This window comes from Ochotona curzoniae, unplaced genomic scaffold (assembly GCF_017591425.1).
Source record: "Ochotona curzoniae isolate NIBS_2020 unplaced genomic scaffold, NIBS_Ocur_1.0 contig_1071, whole genome shotgun sequence".
NCBI classification, from domain to species: domain Eukaryota; kingdom Metazoa; phylum Chordata; class Mammalia; order Lagomorpha; family Ochotonidae; genus Ochotona; species Ochotona curzoniae.
This window is the reverse complement of record NW_024464939.1, coordinates 27,355,724-27,364,041: the sequence shown is the minus strand read 5'-3', so window position 1 is coordinate 27,364,041 and position 8,318 is coordinate 27,355,724. Positions and strand designations below refer to the sequence as shown.

The window sequence follows — 8,318 nt, the reverse complement described above, 5'->3', positions numbered from 1 at the left end:
CTAATAGAGACAAATTGTGAATTTCATCTGATGATTTCTAAGACAATATATTCTCTGCTTGCTTATGAGAAACTGGGGGCTGACTGCTAAGAAATTCCATACCATGTATGCCTGGTAAGTGCAAGAACACAGGAAAGCATCCCAAGTATAATTTAAGCAATAAATAAATAAATAAACAAATAGATAAATAAACTTAGAAAAGTGATTAAGTCAACTCATATTCATATGCTATCTATGCCAGAAACCTGGAGGAATAAACCTAACAAAGAAGTAAATCTTTATGCAAAGTAACCAAAACAAGGTACACATTCATTCGCATAAGAGTTAGTACACAATAACTTGAAACCAGTGTGACAAATAAGGAAAAAGGAGAAGCTATGGTTTTGCACTATAAAATAAAATGAAACTTTTGAATATAAAAAAATGTGCCCCATTTTCTAACAACTTTATCTGCTACTAGGTTGTTCCTTTAATAATAAAACTGACAGGATCCAATTATACCATTTCTGTGATGCCGTAGCATGGGTTTAGACTTTTCATTGGGTACTTTGTTTAGCATCTATAGCATTCTAAGCAGCAGTGCCTTTATTTTCCTTTGATTCTTAAATATTAATAAATCTTCATCACTAGCAAACATCACTGGGTACAAATTTGATAAATGAGGAAAAAGAAAACAGTCCTCGGTGGGGAGTGGGGGAGAGGAGCATAGGGCCCCAAATAGTTATATTCTAGAACTTACAAGTTAGTTCTAAACACAGTTTCAGAAGTCAGCTTCTAAATATGCTTCAAAGCTTGTTCTCAACACTGAAATTAGTGTTTATATAACATTTCTTTTAAAGTTCAGGCATTGGAAAAAGATAGGATTTGAGTTAATAAATGTTCTCAAAGTTTAATGTTTCTCAGTAATTTCAGATGGCATCTTATTCTGCCCTCTCCTGCAAGTGTTATAGGACTTACACATTACAGATATTTTCCCAGAAACACTTGCCATTTAAGCTGTAAAGTAGTAAAACTGTGGGTCAGTTAGCATGTCTGAGAGTTCAGAAGACCATTTCCATTCGCTCCATAGGGCGTGGAAAATTAACATAAATAAATATTCAAATTCAAAGACATATTCAAATACTATAAAACAGCTGTAATGCATAAAATGTTTGTTATAACATAATAAACATATAAACAATATATAATATATAACAATATATTTTAACATATCATATATTAAAATATATAAAACATATTCCATATATTTTATACATATTATATATTTGCATATATTTTATATAGTATGTATAATATGTAATATTATAACATATATACCTAATATATTATATATTAAAAAATTAAAAGAGTTGGTAGGGTACAGAGAGACAGAGAGAAGGGTGAGAATTTTTCATTCTTGCGTTTACTCACCAAATGGCTACAATGGCTGCAGCTGGACCTATTCAAAGCCAGGAACCTAGAGCCCAGAGCCTGGGGCCTGGAGCTTGGAGCTTTTCTCAAGTGGGTACAGGGGCAGAGGCCCAGGCATTTGGGTCATTTTCCACCGCTTTCCCAGGCATATTAGCAGGAAGCTTGATAGGAAGTGGAGCAGCCAGGACTCGAACTGACACCCATATGGGATGCTAGTGCTTCAGGTGGCAGCTGCTCTGAGCCATGCTGTTTCTGGTATTCACTGCTTTCTGCCTGTGTCCATGCTGACCCCTAGTGCCCACCCCCTAGGTCCCCAGGAACTCTCTACTGCCCTCTGGCTCCACTTCAACTCTGCCCCATTCCCCAAATACTCAGACTCTAAAATGGATCGTTCTCTCACGCCCCTAAATGAAGATGACCACCCCACTCGACTGCACGCTCAATGAGGGTGGGGCACCTTGCCTTCTTCGTTCACTACCGTGTCTACAGTCCCACAGATCCGTGCTGACGGTGTCCCTGGCTTTCACTGCTGAGTGCGGGACTGCGTCTGCAAGGTGACTCTCAGCTGGGTGTCAGGGGGAAAGTAACTGGAGGAACTTATTTGCAGTGGCCTGTGAATAACCAGGAGTTCCTTTTCTCACCCTAATGCATTTGCATTTGGAAAGATAAGGCTTGTGCATTCAAATCAGTCTCTTTGGGACTTGCTTCAATGGTGAAGCAAATGGAGAGAAAACATTGCAGGCTAGAGGGTAGGAGAACCGGGCTTAAATGGGCCCAGGAGTTTGCCCCCAGGCTTTCCTCCTCTCCAGCCCTTCACTTTCTCACCTCCCTGCTCTGTCTCTAACACTTAGGGACTTCTTGATGGCTCTGTATGAGGCTCGGCATTCAGAGGGGCAGTAAGTCGGAGGGGCCTTAAAGGGCTCTTCCTGGGCTGAGCATGCACTGTTATTTCACCACTGATGGGGTTTTTCAATTGGAGATGGCCCAACTTCTCATATGCACTCAGGCACCAGGTGAGCTACTCGCAGTCACTGAATAGCATTTGTTGATAACAAGCTAACAGTAGTATTAATCTCTAACTATATGTAGATGGCTTTTTCTCCCCCAGCTTGCAAATGGCCCTGAAATAGACGTACTGTTGACAGTGAATTGAGGCATCATGGAAAAGAAGTGATTTCTTTTATGCTCACACTATGATTTTTCAATTTACTCAAATACAACAAGGCATTGGTGATTTCTTTTCTGGATACTTTGCTTCAACACCCCTCTCTGTCCCTCCTGTTCTCTCACACTCTCAGAAACAACCCCATATACTTTGAGAGAAATAAAATTCAAGGCAGAGATGCCTCACATGTTGATCATTGGTTCATACTATGAAGCTAAAAAAAAAGGGGAGAAGTGGACTGAAGTATCAGTCTTCCTGCTGGTTACCTGTAAACTCTTTGATTAAAACATTCCTTTGCCTTTAAATTACAAATGTATGATGAAGGAAAGCTAAAAGCAGTACACTTTAATAAACTACAATATAATGTAACAACTCTTACAAAAATGTTACTAATATTAGGAAATGCTTTTGTGCTTAATTCTGAAAAAAAAAATCACCAACTCCAAACTTAGTTATTGAATAGTGCTGGTTATAGGAAAGAGATTTAATTTTTTGTCAAAATAGAAATATTGTGATTATAGGCTTAGCAGTTTAAGCTGTGTAACTATCAAGCAGCAAATGTGATCGCGTTGGTTTTCATTTTCTTTTTATTTTGGAGTCCCATGACATCAAGACTCTATGTTGTTGGACAGAAGTCCTTTAACCCAATAAAGTTTACATTTGCTGAGTTTTAAAAATAACAGTTGCCTAGTATTTTGCATGCCCAAAGAACTCAACGTTTGTAGCTTTGTGTCTGAAAAGTGAAATTAGTTAAAAAACAAAAACAAACCCAAAACAACAAAACAGCCATTTTCCCCGAGTTGAATGCTCTTTTCGTATCAGGAGAATAAGAGATCACGATAGTTAAGGATCTTATAAAAGTGCCGAATTGGCCAAAGAATAATTAAAACATTCTAGTCTTGACACGTTTAATAATGGGCACACATCCTATTTCTTTGTTTCATAACCACTACGCTCTCTCCCCTCTCTGTTTGGCATGGTAACAAACCTAACAACAACAAAAAATCAACGCCACCTAGCTAAAACTTTCTGATTTAGGAATGGATCTGGCGGTCCTATCACAAAGGATGTAGGAAAAACAATGTGGAGAGGCAGGCAGGGATCTATCTGGCAAAGAAACGCGTCCGGTCTCCATGCTCTCATGTGGGAAAATAATTTCAAGTTGAAGGATAATTGCAGAAGAGGCGTCCAGACACCTCGGGCCGCGCCGCCTGCGCAACGCGGGACGTGTGTGTTTGTGTGAGAACGCGGCCGGCTCCCAGTCGCCGTTTCCTGCCCCGGGGCGGCGCACCCTGACGCCGGGAAGGTGCCGCGCGGGGAAACGTGGCACCCTGCGCACCCGCGCCCCGGGCGCCGCGGCCGAGCGCTCCGGGCAGCCCGGCCGGAGGGGCCGCCCCGAGGGACGGGAAGTGGCGCCCCGGGCCGCCCGGCCGCCCGCCGCAGCCTGCGGGGCCGCGAGCCCCGCGCCGCCTCCTTTCTCTCGGCCTCTCCCTCGGCCTCCGCCACCCCGGCCGAATTCTTGCATAAATTATGCCAGGCGCGCCTGACGTCAGGTGGCGGAGCGCGGGCGCGGGCGCGGCGCGGAGGGCGCCGGTGGCGGGGGCGCGCGCGGCCCCGCGGCCTCGGGCGCGCGCAGGCGTGCCGGGCGCGCGCAGGCGCTGGCGTGCTGGGGCCGCGGCGGCGGCGGCGGCGGCAGCGGTGGCGGCGGCGGCGGCGGCGGCGGCGGCGGCGGCGGCGGCGCAGGGGTTGAGCCGTGGTGGTGCGGACGCGCTCGTGCTCGGGAACTATCGGATTAAACTTGAATCGAGTGAAATTACACAAAGGAGCGCCGCGGAGGAGGCGGCTCGGCGACCCGGAGACCCTGAAAGTCGCCAGTGCCCGGATCGCCCCCGGCCAACTCCGTGCCCGTGGATTTCAGCGCCCCCCCCACCCCCCAGCGCCCTCCCCGGCCGCGGCCGCCGAGCCAACTCCGGAGCCCGCTCTCGCGTTTTGTTTTCCCTTCGGCACAGGGCGAGCGGACGAGCCCCACCGATCCACCCGGTGAGCGCCAGAGTTGGCCGTGCGCCCCCCGGGAGGGGCGGCGGCGGCGGCAGGAAATCGCTCCGGGCCGGGGCCGCGGCCGCGCGAGGAGTTGGGAGCGAGGAGTTGGGCGTGTGCGGGGCGCGGGGCGCGGGGCGCGGGGGGCCGGCGCAGGAGCGCAGCACGGCCCGTGCCGTGTCGCCGCCCGCGGGCTCCGAACCCGCGCCCCGAGCGCCGCCCGACGCCCCAACTTTTGCCTGGCGTCCGCGGTGGCGGCGGCGGGGGCGCGCGGGGCGGCCGAGGGTCACTTCCTCGCATGTAAATGGCTTTTTGTTGTGCTGCCGGCGTTGGTGGTGGTGCTGGTGGTGTGTGTGTGTGTGTGTGTGTGTGTGTGTGTGTGTGTGTGTGTGTGGGGTGGGGGAGGCCGGGGGACAGGAGGGAGCGTGTCTGCGCGCGGGGGAGCGCGAGCGCGTTTCCTCCCGCCGGCGCCGAGCACGAGTTGCCGGCTCCATTCGAGAGAGAGAGAGAGAGAGAGAGAGAGAAAGGAAGGAGGAGGAAAAAAAGTTGGGCTGCAACTCAAGTGCGAGCGGGGCGATGGGCGCGCGGGCGCGGGGCGGCTGAGCGGCTCGGGGACGGCGGCGACCCCCGCCCCCCAGCCCCCGCCCCCCGCTCCGGACCGACCACGCCGCGCTCGCCGGGAGCGGCGGCCGCACCGGCGTGAACAAAGTGCGTCCCTGCCGGCGCGGCGGCGGCGCCAGCCCGCGCGGGGACGGCCACCGGGCGAGGTGGGTCGGCGGCGGCGGGGAAAGTGCGCGGGGCGCCGCGTGGGGCGGGGGCGGCGCGAACACGCGGCGCGGGGCTTGGCGGCGGGGGTGCTGTGTGTGTGTGTGTGGGGGGGTGCCCGTCCCGGTAGCGGCTGGCCACGGACGCGGAGTTGCGAGCCTGGCTCCCGGGGGGCTCCCGGGGCTCCACGGCGGCTCCCAAGTGCGCGAGGTGGAGAAGAAAGGAGCGGGGCCGGGACGAGCGCGGGGAGGCGCGGCCAGGAGGGGGACCCCACCTTTGCCGAGCTGGCCGGGCCGCCGGCGGCTGCGGTGTTGGTGGCTGCATAATAGCCACTAGAAGCCCCGGACGCCGCTCGGTTCCCCCGCCTTCCCTTCCTCCCCCCGGCCGGCTGGGGGTCAGCGCCGGCCGGGCGGGCGGGCGGGCGGACGGGGGGGGGGTGTCACCAGGTGGCCCCCCGAGTTGGCCCGGCTGCGCTCAGCCCCTCGCGGGGAGCCGCGGCTCCGAGCGCGAACGGCCGAGGTGGCTGGAGGCCAAGCGGTCAGCGGGGAGAGGAAGGAGGGCGGCGGGGGACGCGTTGTTTGTTTGGTTCGCACCGGGGACTGGGCTCACCGGGGGCGCGAGGCTCGGGCGGGGGCGCGGGCACCGGGTGGGCTGCGGTGCGGGGCGGGCGCGGCGACGGGGCGAGCGCTGGCGCGGGAGGGGCGGCAGACCCCCGGGCAGCGGCGGCCGTACTGGGGTGTGTGTGTGTGTGTGTTTGTAAGGAGGGGGGTGGTGGTGGTGCTGGTCGCGAGGCTCCGGGGAAGGAGCCGCCGGCCCCGAGCAGCCATCATTACCGAGCCGCCTTTCTCCGGATGCCTCTGCCTGGAGGAGCCCCGCGCCGTGGGAGCGCACCCCAAACTCCCGGCCGGTCGCCCGCTTTGTGAGCGCCCCCGGCTCGCGGACGGCGCGGGGAGTGCTCCCGCTTCTGGGTCGGACTGTTTTCTCGGAGGTCACTTTTAGAGAATGTTCACACCTCGGTTTTAAACTAGTTTTCCCCCCTCCTGTTCTGAACAGACAATGGACAAAAGAAAAGTAGCAACCCACATGGAGAGTTTCCTTTTGAATTGGTAGAATTAGAAACACTATCCAGCTCTCCACTTGCCTAGTCTACTTTTTAGTTTCCCGTTGTATATTATCTAGCAATCGATTTAAATTACTTGGCTGAAAATGTGTTCGTCCTCTGGGCTTGATTTCTGGCTTACGTTTTAAGTGTCTTAATTTATTTTTTAAAGGTTTATGTGAAGGCCTTGATTTTTATTTTGTAAAAAAAAATTTCATTTTCTCTATCCTCTTTCAGCTCTTAAAAAAAAAGATAGTGACACCTTTCTCCAAGGGTTGAGTGTTTTTTACCTCTCCCCTCCCCCAGATCCTCAGTAAGGGGAGTGAGTGCTCAGGATATGTAGTAATCAAGTCGGGGAAAATACGTCTCTTTATTTCTTCACAGATCTGTTCTAACGGTGATTAAAACGCAAAGCAAAACCAAACCAGAAATCTTAGTGACTGGGAGCTTACCGGCATGGGTACCTGGCTTGTCCCAGTTATAATTACGTTGTGATGGTGGTGATGTCTGTGCGCGAGGTAATTCCGATTTCAGAAATAACTTGAGCCGTGATTCCGTGGAGTTGGGTCCTCCCCCGGCCCCCAGAGTACATCTGTCGCGCAGTGTTTTTGTCTTGCTGTTGCACAACAGAAGCCCTCCAGTCTTTACCCTAAAATGGCAGCTTTCATTTGACTGGGGCCCATTCATGGAGAATGATAATAAAGAGGCTGAAAGCTAGATGCTCGGGGCACGGAGCCCTGTTTGCCCTTCTAGGTGATAAGCAGGGAGACATTTTATGTCTTCCACTTTGCTCGTGAAAACTTTTTTTTCCCCCTCCTCTGAAAAAATCCTCACTTTAGAAGACAGTTAAACAGTAAAATGGGCATTTGGAAATGGAAGAGGGCTTGAGCAGCAAATTTTAGCAACTAGATTTTTTTGTTTTGTCCAGTCGTGAAGATACAGCACTGTACCACTTCCCCCTCTCCCCCTGCGTTTTTGGGGCAATCTACTAATCAAGGAATGCAATTGGTTTTTTTGTGGGCTTGTAACAGGTGAATTTCCTCAGCTTGGTACTCAAGAACCTGGGTTGGTTTGCAGCACCATGAGTTGTATTCTTGCCATGGCTTCCTTAAATTTTCTGTGTTAACACCCTGTACAAGTCACTAAATTGTGGCTTGATGAAGCCTATTCTGGATTAGGCTTTGAATATTTGAACGAATTTTACCACAAGCAGTGGATTACTGTGGTGAAAAAAGGGTGGTGTGAGAATTTTGAGCTCCAGTAATATTGCTTGTTGATGAGTGAATTTCTCTTCAAATTAGTGTTTCATACTTCTTAAAAACATACTTCCTTCTCTGTGTCTTGGTGTGGAAGGCAGAATAGAGTGAGTGTATAGTCACTGGTTTAAAACTCAAGCAGTATTTTCCTTTTTGAAAGAAAAACAGTAACACTTTCCAAACTGAAAATGTATATGAACCTTTCCAAAACTTTTTTCCTTGAGCGTCTTCTAAGCTAATCTTACATTTGCCAAGTTAAAACAAATGCTCTGAAAAGTACCATTATACTATTGTGTAAAGAACATTTCCACTTTCTCATGCAGCCACAGAGCCAGGACTTAAATGTGTACAGTTTGTTTTTTAGCAATTAGGACAAAAACAGGAATATTTCCACCTGTGGGGGAGTCCACTGCCAGTGTCCCTGTGCCTGCTGGGTGGCACAGCGCACACATTCCTAGTTTACGGTGGTTATTTCAGACCAGGCTCATCACATTTTATTCCTCATGCTTGAGAATGTTTGTTCACCCTCTATTTTCCTTTCACTTAGTTGGTTTTGATTCAGCAAACCTTGACAAGCCTTCTGGGT

General features: G+C 51.0%; 1 protein-coding gene across 3 annotated transcripts in view; it reads left to right on the top strand.

Annotated features, from left to right (window-relative positions):
• Window positions 1–4,224: 4,224 nt before the first annotated feature.
• Window positions 4,225–8,318, top strand: part of CHD7 (chromodomain helicase DNA binding protein 7) — a 193,145-nt gene continuing 189,051 nt past the window's right edge. The window contains exon 1 of one of the 3 annotated variants that reach the window (XM_040995066.1): window positions 4,225–4,615. The gene's annotated coding sequence lies outside the window, so the exon portion shown is untranslated. Of the gene's footprint in view, window positions 4,616–5,272; window positions 5,380–8,318 lie in introns of those variants that run through there. The other 2 variants (XM_040995072.1, XM_040995056.1) reach the window with 2 other exon arrangements.